This window comes from Phyllobates terribilis, unplaced genomic scaffold (assembly GCF_046119375.1).
Source record: "Phyllobates terribilis strain yellow unplaced genomic scaffold, ASM4611937v1 Scaffold_4__5_contigs__length_816908805, whole genome shotgun sequence".
NCBI classification, from domain to species: Eukaryota; Metazoa; Chordata; class Amphibia; order Anura; family Dendrobatidae; genus Phyllobates; species Phyllobates terribilis.
The window spans coordinates 88,826,014-88,839,761 of NW_027362764.1; the positions used below are offsets into that span (position 1 = coordinate 88,826,014).

The 13,748-nt window shown below is 46.2% G+C and overlaps 1 long non-coding RNA gene across 1 annotated transcript in view; it reads right to left on the bottom strand.

Annotated features, from left to right (window-relative positions):
- The window catches only part of LOC141264200 (uncharacterized), a 260,087-nt gene extending 248,671 nt beyond the window's left edge, over nucleotides 1-11,416 (bottom strand). The window contains exon 1 of the long non-coding RNA XR_012319823.1: nucleotides 11,285-11,416. This is a non-coding gene — a long non-coding RNA (uncharacterized lncRNA). The remainder of the gene's footprint in view (nucleotides 1-11,284) is intronic.
- Nucleotides 11,417-13,748: the final 2,332 nt, after the last annotated feature.

Consider the following 13,748-nt stretch of genomic DNA (forward strand, 5'->3'; position numbering starts at 1 on the left):
TGGAAGGCCCGAACTAATCGGTCTGCGTTAATATCCGACGCAGGAACCCACATCCTCTCCTCAGGACCATACCCTTTCCAATGAACCAGGTACTGAAGGGACCGGCGATTAAAGCGTGAATCGATGACCCTCGATACCTGGAACTCCAAGTTACCATTGACCACCACTGGAGGGGGAGGTAAAGGTGACGGTACCACCGGCGCCACATACCTCTTAAGCAACGATCTGTGGAACACGTTGTGAATTTTAAACGTAGGGGGGAGGTCAAGACGGAATGCCACCGGATTAATTATAGAACTGATTCTGTACGGCCCGATGAACCTGGGACCCAGTTTCCAGGAGGGAACCTTAAGTTTTATATTCCTGGTAGACAACCATACCCGATCGTTCACACTTAGGTCCGGACCAGACACTCTCCTCCTATCAGCCATACGTTTGTATCGGTTCCCCATAGTATTCAGATTCTTCAGCACCCCTCTCCATACTGAAGCGAGTGATGAGGAAAATCGTTCCTCCTCAGGAACCCCCGAAGAGCCCCCCCTACTGAAAGTACAAAACTGGGGGTGAAAACCATATGCCCCAAAAAACGGGGACTTACCAGTGGACTCGCTCCGCCTATTATTAAGAGCAAACTCTGCCAGAGGTAAGAAAGAAGCCCAGTCCTCCTGGTTCTCTGACACAAAACACCGGAGATATGTCTCCAAGCTCTGGTTCATACGTTCCGTCTGACCATTGGTCTGAGGATGAAAAGCCGATGAGAACGACAAATGCATCCCCCGCCGTGCACAAAACGCCTTCCAGAACTTGGACACAAACTGAGACCCCCGATCAGACACCACCTCGGAGGGTACCCCGTGAAGCCTCACAATCTCCCCAATGAACACCTGCGCAAGAGTTTTAGCATTAGGGAGAGCCGGAAGAGCGATAAAATGTGCCATCTTGCTGAACCTGTCCACTACAACGAGTATGACCGTCTTACCCGAAGACGGAGGGAGGTCCGTAATAAAGTCCATAGACAGATGAGTCCAAGGACGCTCCGGGATCTTCAAAGGTAAGAGGGCCCCAGACGGACGGGTATGTGAGGTCTTAGAGCGCGCACAAACCCCACAGGACGCGACAAAAGTTACCACCTCCTTATGTAAGTTAGGCCACCAAAACCGACGCGAGAGGAGATCCACAGTTGCTCTACTCCCCGGGTGTCCTGCAAAAACTGAGTTATGGTGTGCCTCGATCACCTTTTGTCGCAACTGATCTGGAACAAACAGTCTCCCCGGAGGTCCAACAGGGGCGTCCCCCTGAGCCTCCAATACCTCCTCCTCCAGCTCAGAGCATAGTGCCGAAACCACCACCCCCTCCTGAAGGATAGGAATCGGGTCGTCCGTATTCCCGGCCCCAGGGAAACTACGAGATAAGGCATCCGCCTTTACATTTTTTGACCCAGGACGATATGTAACGACAAAATTAAACCTGGTAAAAAACAATGACCACCTAGCTTGTCTGGGATTCAGACGTTTCGCGGACTCCAGATATAGCAGGTTCTTGTGATCGGTGATGACGGTGACCGGATGGACTGCCCCCTCCAAAAAATGGCGCCACTCCTCAAAAGCTAACTTAATGGCCAAGAGTTCCCTATTGCCGACATCGTAATTCCTCTCAGCGGACGACAATTTTTTTGAGAAAAAGGCGCACGGATGCCACTTACCAGGGGACGAACCTTGTGACAATACTGCTCCCACCCCTACCTCGGAAGCGTCTACCTCTACAATGAATGGCTGTGACGCATCAGGTTGAATGAGTATGGGTGCCGAGGCAAAACATTTTTTCAAGGAGGAGAATGCTTGACAAGCCTTGTCAGACCACCTAGAAAAATCCGTCCCCTTTTTAGTCATGTCTGTGAGAGGCTTAACCATGGACGAGAAATTACGAATGAACTTCCGGTAATAATTCGCAAACCCCAGGAAACGTTGTAGTGCCTTAAGATTCTCTGGCCGATCCCACTCAAGAACTGCCCGCACTTTCCCAGGGTCCATACGAAAACCAGATGCTGAAACCAGGAAGCCTAAAAACTGGAGTTCCTGTACGGCGAACACACACTTTTCCCATTTGGCATACAGTTTATTATCCCGCAGGATCTGTAACACCTGCCTAACGTGCTCCTGATGAGACACCAGATCCGGCGAGTAAATTAAGATATCATCCAGATATATGACAACAAACTGTCCCACCAGGCGGCGAAAAATGTCATTAACAAAGTGTTGGAACACCGCCGGGGCATTAGTCAGACCGAATGGCATGACAAGGTTCTCATAATGCCCCTCCGGAGTGTTAAACGCCGTCTTCCACTCATCCCCCTCCTTCATCCTAATCAGATTGTACGCCCCCCTGAGATCCAACTTAGAGAACCATTTGGCGCCCACGATCTGATTAAAGAGATCGGGAATAAGTGGGAGCGGATACGGATCCCGGACCGTAATCCGATTAAGTTCACGGAAATCCAGGCAAGGGCGTAGGCCTCCATCTTTCTTCTTAACAAAGAAGAACCCTGCAGCCACCGGTGAAGATGAAGGTCTAATATGCCCCTTAGCCAGACTTTCTGAAATATAATCCTTCATGGCCTGCCTCTCAGGACCAGAAAGGTTATACAACCTAGCTTTAGGTAACTTGGCCTCAGGGAGCAGTGTTACAGAACAGTCATACTCGCGATGAGGAGGTAGTTCCTGACACCCTTTCTCCGAGAATACATCCTCAAAGTCCGCCAGAAATGGAGGTAATACCCAAGGAGTAACCGCACCGATGACCGTGTTCATGCAGTTTTTATTACAGAATTTACTCCATTGGCTTATCTCTCTGGTTTGCCAATTAATAACCGGGTTATGCTTAGTTAACCAAGGAAGGCCCAACACTATAGGAGTGGGAAGACCCTCCAACACGTAGCAAGACAACAGTTCTTTATGTATCGCCCCCACTTGAAGTTTTACATTATGAACAGCTTGCAAAAACCTTCCCTGACCGAGAGGCCTGGCATCGATCGAGAATATGGGGATGGGTTTAGCCAACTCACTCAATCGCATACCTTGAACCCGGGCAAACCGAGCATCAACCAGATTAGCCCCGGCCCCACTATCCAGAAGAACAGATATCCTCTCAGTTCTCGTACCCACCACCACTTCCGCCGGTACGAGAAACTGAGACGAACCTAGGGACGAAATACCTACTCCCAGATTGCCGTCCACCACACAACCTGGGATCAACAGTTTTCCGACGACTCTTCACTCTGCAAGGGACGGGATGGACACCCCCCAATAAAATGTCCCTTTCTCCCGCAGAAGAAACACCTTCCTGTCTTATGGCGCACCACCGGTCCCCTCCCCCGAAATGATGTCCCACCTAATTGCATAGGCTCCTCTGGACTGACCAGGGGAACAACCATATGAGGGGACCTTGTAGGAGGTGGAGTCATCACAGGGGGTAGAGTTATCCCACACTTCTCCCGAAGCCGTCTGTCAACGCGAATAGCAAGGGCCATAGCGGCTTCCAGTGACGCGGGAGAGTCATACTGTGCCAACACATCCTGTAATTTGTCGGATAAACCTTGACAAAACTGGCTCCTAAGAGCCGGGTCATTCCACTGGGTGTCCGTGGCCCACCTGCGGAACTCCGAACAGAATTCCTCCGCCGGACGATCTCCCTGCTGGATCCTACGTAACTTAGACTCAGCAAGGGAGATCCGATCAGGGTCATCATATACGAGTCCCAGAGCAGCGAAAAACCTATCCACTGACTGGAGAACCGGGGAGCCCGGGGGAAGAGAGAACGCCCAAGATTGTGGGTCCCCTTGTAGGAGCGAGATGACAATTCCCACCCTTTGTTCTTCACTCCCCGATGACCGAGGCCGCAGCCGAAAGTACAGCTTGCATGCCTCCCGGAAAACAAAAAACTTGTCCCGCCCCCCAGTGAACCTGTCAGGGAGAGCTACTTTAGGTTCTGGTCCGGCTTGCTCCTGAGGATACAAAACCTTGGACCTAACGTCCGTCAGCTCCATGGACAAGCTCTGCAACTGCCGAGCTAGACCGGCTACTGGATCCATGGTAGCTGGAGAAAAACTAAGCAGGTCGGTGAAAATGTCACGCTGTCACTGTATACTGGAGGTAGGGGGCCTAAGCTGACCCTAAGCTGGGGCCCTGACTAATCCCTCAACCTGGAGGTACTGTTAAAGGTACAGAGGTCCAGGCCGCCAGCGTAACCCCTACCTCCTGAGGATCCCTGCACCAAAGTAATCTAGTCCTGAGAAGGACCCCGATCACTACAAAAGGGGACAAGTAATAATATGCCCACACACAGTACTTAGACGCACGAGACAGTACAAGGGAAAAACCAAAATCACCTTGCATACAAAAACTACACAACTACAACAGAGGGAACACCAACGGGAAAGGAGATAAATGATAAAGCGAGGAAGGGAAAAAACTCTCCAAATACACTTATCTCTTAAACTCCAAATGCCACGATCCGCTCTGTTAGTCTGCATGAAAAGCTTTCACCGACACTTCCCTAACAGACCAGCAGGCATATGAAGGAGTCTAACTACAGCAACATTGATTGCAGCTGGGCGAGGCTGGACCTCGTCTAGCACAGAGAGAGAGAGAATTAACTCCCTCACTGCTGAGAAACACAAAGCACCAAAAAGTCAGCTGCGAGAAGTCAGGCTGTGTAATCGTGACGATCTTCGTGGCGACACACCCGTGACATATCCTTTACCTGTTTTGCCTCTATGTCCGTTCCCTTCCTTTTTCTGCAGAGTCTGAACTCGTACCTAACTCCTGCTCGTTGTCACTGTACTTCCGTTTGTGAGTTTGTGGTCCACTCGCTACTTCTCTGCAAGTACCCTGTGGGTATCTGGTTCTGCCTTTCCCTTCTAGTCTGCTCCGTGTGAACAGAGCCCTGTTCCCACCGCGTCTGCGGTTTTCGCTTTGCTCAGCTCTGTCCGCCGCGTCTGCGGTTTTCGCTTTGCTTAGCTCTGTCCGCCGCGTCTGCGGTTTTCGCTTTGCTCAGCTCTGTCCGCCGCGTCTGCGGTTTTCGCTTTGCTCAGCTCTGTCCGCCGCGTCTGCGGTTTTCGCTTTCCTCAGCTCTGTCCGCCGCGTCTGCGGTTTTCGCTTTGTTCAGCTCTGTCCGCCGCGTCTGCGGTTTTCGCTTTCCTCAGCTCTGTCCGCCGCGTCTGCGGTTTTCGCTTTGCTCAGCTCTGTCCGCCGCGTCTGCGGTTTTCGCTTTGCTCAGCTCTGTCCGCCGCGTCTGCGGTTTTCGCTTTGCTCAGCTCTGTCCGCCGCGTCTGCGGTTTTCGCTTTGCTCAGCTCTGTCCGCCGCGTCTGCGGTTTTCGCTTTGCTCAGCTCTGTCCGCCGCGTCTGCGGTTTTCGCTCTGCTCAGCTCTGTCCGCCGCGTCTGCGGTTTTCGCTTTGCTCAGCTCTGTCCGCCGCGTCTGCGGTTTTCGCTTTGCTCAGCTCTGTCCGCCGCGTCTGCGGTTTTCACTTTGCTCAGCTCTGTCCGCCGCGTCTGCGGTTTTCGCTTTGCTCGGCCCTGTCCACCGCGTCTGCGGTTTCGAATTTGTCTCCCAGTCTGTACTGGACCCTACCCAGCCTGCGCTCTAGTCTGCCTGTTCCAGTATTCCCCGGTGTGGGTCAACAGCCGTGTCCGGAGTCTGACCTGGAGTAGACCCTGGTTCCTCTGCTCGGTTCCTCCCTGGTGCACTGGCGTCGTATGCCGTCGTGCGACCTTGGTCGGATCGGGCACATACTTAGTTACGCCCCTCCAGGCACTCTCCGGTTCCTGGCACAGTGGAATCACTACATAAACATGCACACGCCAGTCAGTCCGGGCGTGTGCATTACACCCGGCACCGGGTATCCCCACGGCCCAGGGCGCGCGTCACATGTAAAACAACAAAGCTGGATAATACTCACCTTCCCGGATCTCCACCGCTACTCGGGTCTTTGAGTTTTGGATGCAGTAGTGACATCATGACCAAAGCGAGCATCAATGCTGCAGCCAATCACTGAGCTCAGTAGTTCTGTCGATGTAGATGGCCTTTGCACAAACTGCTAAGCTCATTGATTGTCTGAAGTGGTGATACGAGCTGTCAATGTAGCGTCATTGCTGCAGCCAAAACACAAAGACCCGAGAGGGTGAGTAGCATCTGATTTTTTTATTTTACATGACAGCAAGCGTTTGGGATCCACTGTGTTGAAAGTAAAAATATCCTTTAAAGTAACATAGTAAGGTAGGTTGAATAAAGACCTAAGTCCATCCAGTTCAACCTTTCTCCCCCAAATGTACTCGCTACACTAACATACTAACTTACTGGGACTTGGCCTCACAAATGTATTATTACCATTTTTATCATTGCTGCACTATTACAATTAAAAACCCGTTTATAATTTTTTAATCAGTTTTATATTTTGTATTACTCTTGTGATTCTAGTAATGGTATTACTAAAATCCCTATGCCTAAATCTGTTAATCCAGAAGAAGGCAAAAACCCCAGGACACATTCAACCAATTTGCATCACGGGGAAAAATTCCTTCTTGACCCCGAGAAAAGGCGATCAGTCCTAGAACCCTGAATCAAACCTAATTATGATAATAGGTATGTAATTACTATTATCGTATTAAATGTACTACTATAGGTGTAATATTTTGTCTAATTTAACTGTAGCCCACAATATTATGTGTATCGAGGAAATCGTCCTGCCCTTTTTTGAAAGCTGTTATACTGTCGGCCATCACTACCTCTTGTGGTCGGCATTCCACACTCCAACTGCTCTGACTGTAAAGAACCCTTTCCTGTTTAGGTGCCAGAATCGCCTTTCTTCCACCCGTAATGAGTGCCCCCTGGTCCTTAGTATGGTCTTTGGAAGGAATAAGTCATGTGCTAGTCTTTTGTACTGACCACACATATATTTATACATGTAAATGAGATCTCCTCTGAGGCGTCATTTTTCTAAGCTAAACAAGTTCAACTTTTCCAACCTCTGATCATATGAGAGGCCTTTCATCCCTTGAAATAATCTAGTTGCCACCTTTGAACTGACTCTAACTTCTGAATATCCTTTTTAAAATGTGGAGCCCAAAACTGGATCCCATATTCCAGATGTGGCCTCACCAGTGATTTATAAAGGGCTAACAGTACGTTGGGATCGCAGGATTTTATTTCTCTTTTTATACATCCTAAAATCTTGTTTGCTTTTGTGGCTGCTGCTTGACATTGAGTACTGCTGCTCAGCTTACTTGTACCAGAATGTCCAAGTCCTTCTCCTGTTCTGTAGTACCAAGTATACTCTCATTTAATGTATATGCAGCAATAGGATTACTCCGTCCTAGGTGCATTATTCTACATTTATCTACATTAATCTTCATATGCCAAGTGTTTGCCCAAACTGGTTGTCTTGTTTAGAAAACACATTCTCTAGAGGCCTCTCGCTCCGAAGGACCTGTGCACATGGCCAGCCCATTGATTCCATTGACAACTGTGTAACTCCTACCACATTGTGAGCAGCGCTCACCATTGTGAGAACAGGGAGAATATCTCAGGCTCCTGATGCAATGTGCATAGAGTAGTGAGAGACCCACAGTGGCCATGTTGGTTAAAAGAAAATGGGATCCTAAAACACCGAATCAGTGGTACAATTCAGGAGCAGGAGAGCACCCTGGAAATGCACTAATCTTTCACTCCATAGTGTTACACTATCACATCAGACTGGAGGGTCACTTTATTCTGGGGAGGTTTCTGCTGAAAAAAGTAGCATACCAACCAGGAACATACCAGTCTACACCATTCCCAAACCCATTGCTCAAATAGCTAAAGCATTGGATGGAAATTAAAAATTAAAGGGGTTGTCCTCTACTCAGACAACCCCTTCTCAATCCCTATGTTCCCCCCCAAGTAAAATAATAGTACCTATCCTCATCTCTGGTGCCAGTGTCGTTCCAGTGGTATCAGCATTGGCTCTCCCAGGGCTTTTGTGACATTGTTATATCACGCAATCCCTGCGGCCAATCAGCGGCCGGGTCACTCTTCTCTCCTTCAGAGAAATCAGACATCCAGAGGAAGTGAGAGAACAGTTGCAACTCTGGCTTCCTCCTAATGTCAGTTATGTCTGAAGGTGGGGACAATGAAGCAGCCGCTGATTGGCAGTAGGGATTGCGTGACATAACAATGTAACGTGAGCCCCGAGAGAGCCAGTGCTGAACCCTTTAAATAATTTTTTTCTTTTTATTTTTCTGGTCAGCCCCATTAAAAGTTTTTCACACATTCAGTATTTGCTCAGTATTTTACATCAGTATCTGTAAACCAAAACCTAGACTGGGTGATAAATACAGAAGTGGTGACATGTATCTATTATAGTTTTCCTCTGATTGCTCCACTCCTGATTTTGGCTTATAAATACTGATGTAAAATAAGCCTAGTCTAGGACATAAGTGGCAGAGATAATTATTTTAGCCCTTTTCATTTTTTTTTAGTCTTAGTACATTTTATATCATTAGTTGTGGGTTTGTCCTGTTTCCTGCTATACTAATCCAAGACTGAACATATACAACTTTGTTGGTTTAATCTGGGGTTGAAAGGATTTTCACCGCACAAGGTCAATAGATGTGAAAAAAATATATACTGGCAGTGCTAAACACTCATGGCAACTGTTCCAGATCGATTGTAATGAGGCGCTAATTAATTAATTATCTAAATTAACAGAGCAATGAGTACAGATGCATAACCTTCGAGCTCGTAAATCCAGGTGCCAGCCGCAGAAGGAGGGCGCTGAGAAAAAAGCCTCTCTTGAAATTCCTTGTATCAGTGATTCCGATTCCCTTGACTTTTTGCTATGACACGAGCTGATTGTAAGACTTGTAATTCTCACACTCTGGGAAGAAGGGGACACTGTATTCAGCGAAGTCTACAGACAATGATATATTCAATAGGCTTCCTACACGCGGAGCCAGCAGCTGCAAACACACAACATTTCACATTGAATCATTTCTACGTACAGGTGTTTTTCACACAAAGTCAAAGCCGGCAAATTTATGCCAGACCTGGCTCCAAACCGAGAGCAAATTGGCAAATAGAAAAATCAACTGTATTGTGTACTTAACTAATTTGCTAAGTGACATGTTAAGCTTGCTGTTGTCATGGAAAGATTAAGCAAATTAATGTGCAATTTGTCAAAATTTACTTGCAGGAAATAAAATACTGGCTTCATAGACTATGTGGAGAGCCGAAACGTCTGCTCTGCCGACAATTATCGAGCATCCATGTATCTTCGACAGTGTGCAGTTACTGAATATTGATTACTTCACAATTATATACAGGTATACGTCAGAATTTAATGAAGTTTCTTGTGCTTTCATTGGTTGATCTCATTGGAGGCTATGTATGGAAATTCAGTGAAATTCGTAATTGGTGGGTTGCAAATTCTCTGGCCTCTAACGTCTGTAGACCGGTTAGAGAAAAGCCAAGATGTCCTCATGAATTTGGTGGCCAGCCATCTAGTCGGTATGGGGGCCTCCCGGCTCTCCCCCAACAGAGGGAAAGAAGTTGAATTTCAACACATAAAGGAGTGGTCCAAAACTAAATGTTATTTTCATCCTAAATATCTAATGTCATATTCTAATCTTTTTTCTAATATACTTTAATTAAAAAAAATCCCCATCCTTTTCTAACTACTCTAACTTCTGTAATTTTTTTCTACTACTTCTTATTTGATGTCACTTTATTTGAGAAACCCTAGCGCATGCTGGGATACTCAAACAAGTCGTCATCAGGAGGCAGAGGCTGTGGTCACAGTTGTAGCCCCTGCCCCCTCCTTGAAACAAAACGTCATCAGTGACCTCCATTTCAGGGGCCTGGCTACTTCCTGCTCTTCTGAGCATGCACCGGTTGTCAATTCCAACGGATGCTCAGCAGATTCTTGTCACTGTGCACTGTTCTACTCAGTGCACAGTGGCAATGCGCTCTCGCCGTCTCTGATCAGAAGTGATGAGCTATCAAGAGAGTGCACTGTCAGTGCGTATTGTAAGGACAGAACAAGCGAACAGACACCAGCGCCCCACTGTAAGTGACATTACTTGAGGGGCAGTGCTGGTCTCTGCTTGCAAGTTCTTTACTTACACTTTACTTACACTGTGCAGTGACAGTGCACTCTGTTGCTTCCTTGTCACTTCTGATCAGATCCGCGAGAGAGTGCATTGTCAATGTGCACTGAGAAGAACAGTCCACAGTGACAAAAATCTACTGAGCATATGTGGGAATTGACAATCGACACATGCTCAGTAGAGCAGGGACTAGCCCAACCCCTGAAACGAAGGTCACTAATGACGCTTTGTTTCAGGGAGGAAGCATAGGCTGCAGCAGTGACCGCAGCCTCTGCCCACTGATGGCGACTCGTTTGAGTATCCCAGCATGCACTGAGGATTCTCAAACAAAGCGTCTTCAGAGGAAGTAGTAGAAAAGAAATAAAGCAGTTAGCGTAAAGAGAGAAGGATGGGGAATTTTTAATTAAAGTGTGTTAGAAAAAAAAATTAGATTATGACATTAAATAGATATTTAGGATGAAAATTAAATTTAGTTTCGGACCATCCCTTTAAATTCTTTTGTACTGCTGGGAGGTAAGCATCTATCAAACATATCTGTCAATGGGCATGAGTAAGCTTTCTCCCCCGACTGACTCATACACATGAATGCCTGGTTCAGACAAACATTCAATATTTTTTCAACTTATTTCCCCTGAAGACAAATAGATCGGCAATTGAAGTGCTAGTGTCTAGTCCTTCTCTCCGTGAGACGCTAGGCCCCCATACACATCAGATGGTTAGACAGTTCTACTGAAATAATAATAATAATCTTTATTTATATAGCGCCAACATATTCCGCAGCGCTTTACAATTCAGAGGTTCATATACAATAGTCATAGGTAACATAGCTAAAGATTATACAATAATTAAAGCAAAAATAATGACGACCCTGTTCGTAAGAGCTTACAATCTACAATACTGAAAGAGGCAAAGTCTGTCCAACTTTAATCTAATGAGTATGAAGCTCTCCTCATTTAAAACACATGGATACTTGGCAGGAAGAGATAGCTGTTGGCCAAAAGTTAACATTTCCGGTAATTCAGATGCAGCTTTTCTACAGAGAGTGTTTTAATCATGGGTATAGAAGTTATAAGGGTAGTAGTTACTCCAGGACTCTAGTTCCCGAAGGGGCCCATGGTCTCAACTACCACCTAGGAAGACACCCACCAGTATTATAAATTGTGTATGGTGTAGCGCCATGGTTGGCGCCCCTGCATGGTGTCCCCTTCTCCCTCAATGCAGGGCTGCTGGCTTACTCATTGCCCCGCTCCTCGGCGCAGTCCACAGCTCCTGTCTCCTGCTACTTCCTGGTATGTGCGTCACAGTTCTTGTTCTTAAAGGGGCAGTGCGCTCACATTGTAATGCCCCTAGTTAACAGCTGGGAGGCATTTAGTAATGTGTTCACCTGCAAGGTGTCTCCCAGACAATAGCTGGGAGGCATCTTGTATAAAAGGCACCCTCTCCAATAGGTAGGTGCCCGAGCAACCCCTATAGTTACTGTTAGGTGGTTTGGTGTGTGCAACTGTATGTTGCTGTGTCCCATTAGTCCAGTATAGTTTGTCTTTGTTCCTGTGACCGCTTCGGTGGTGTCCGTATCCTGAAACCGCATCGGCGGTACTTGTCTGCTATCCCGAGACCTGTCAGTCTGAATCTGTCCAAGTGGCCGTCCTGTCTGCACTGTCTGAACTTGTCCCAAGTGGACGTCCTGCCCTGTTTGAGAATCTGAATTAACGTTGTTGATCCTTAGGGTCAGCTGCTATTGCCGGATGCTGCCCTGGAGTGGCTCCTGGCAGCTACCTGCCCCACAAGCCTGACCTCACCACTAGAGGCTCCAGCGAACAACAAGGTAGCTGCTTAGTCACACCCCTCCACGGTAAGTCGGATCAGTGGCACAGTAGGTCCACAAACAACGTGCGCCACTTAGGAGCGTAACAAATGGTGAGCAGGGGCCAAGTTAAAGATCTTGCACTTGGTCCCAATAGCTTCAAGTTACACCTCTGGTCAGAATTAAGGAAAAATCAGCCATCTATAGATGTCAGGACTTTGAATATTTTTGATTACATTTTGGCAATTTTTGCCCTTTTTCAAGATGGCGTCTTTTGTCTCATGTGCCCCTTGTCTTCCTGCTTTATAACTCCAACTCAGCCTCTAGTCAGTGCTAGAGTATTCTGCCTGTGACCTGTTCTTGGTGGTTTCCTAGTTTCCTGCTTTCTCCTGCAAACCTGTGGGGATCTCCTGTTACCTGCTCTCAGAGATTCTGCTGCATTCACTTGTTACCAGCATTCCTCCTTCTCCTGGCTATTCGTGCTGCTTCCTCTGAGCCTCAGTCCTCACCTGCATTTTGCTAACAAGTAAGCTGGTTTCTGCTCTGACTCACCTTCATTAGATAGTTGCAGAGCACGGGCCTGTGCTGCACTATCAGAGACTTCCTACCCAGGCCTCCTTGGATTATCTAATTTATATTGTATGGACTTACTTGCATCTATATATATATTTGTGTATGGACTTGATAAAGATTTACTTGTTTTCTAGCATCCTCTAGTGTGAACTGTGCTTTACAGACTGCTCTGCTGATTGCATTTCCCCCTGAGTGTTTATGGACTTTGAGCTTTCGTCTGCACTTGTTTGAAGCACGGTGTGTTTATAATATAAACTTTGACACCTATAAACTGTGTTCTGTAGTATCTTTGTTCCACGCAAAGAGACTCCTGGGGTATCCATTATAATTATTACAATAGAGGTGCTAGAGCCCCCGTAGAGTCCCATGAGTTCATTGCCAATTCTAATTTTTAAATAGTTACAAATATACAGTATATGACTGTAGACTCTTCCTCAAGCCTGGTTTCCTTGGTTAAAAACAAAGTTCAACAAATATTAAACGAATGTAAAAGAAGCATGATATGAGGACAGGTTTCCTTTTCGCCACCATAATTCAGAAAAGAACACAGGATATGAGTCCAGTGTATTCGTGAAGGAAGAAGCATCTTCCCATTTTATTTTGCACAGGCAGTACAGGCAGTTTTCGCCTCCGTCACATTACAAGAATTGATATTTTTCGACTGAAATAAACTATAAAAATGCAGTTTTCACTTGGTGTTAAGCCCCTGGTGTCGCATGTAGTTTTGGTTTTGTAGACAAAAGTCTATTTTCAAACACCTGATGCAAGTTCATTTTTGTGAGAATAACGTTGTAAAGCTTTTACACATCCAATTATTTTTTAGATTGTTTTTACGGGGCACATTGTACTTTAAGTGGTAAATTTTGCTTGATAAATTCTGTGCTTAAAAAGAAAACAAACACCAAAATGTATCAAAAATTTTGAAAAATTTGTCATTTTCAAAATTGTAATGTCTCCGCTTGTAAGATGGATAGCCATGTCATTCAGATAGTTGATAATTAACATTTGAAGAAAAATAAAACTACATTATCTATCCAAGCAATCACACATGCAGCAAAACAGAATGCATTAATCTATCAAATGCTAAAATAATCAATTGAATATATTGTATATATAAAGTATTTGCGCTTATACGTAAAGTTATGAAAATGAGAATGTCTTCATGGTAGTCACAATAATAAGAAAACAGGAGGTGATAGGATTTAAACAACCAATCTGAAGACCTGATATGTT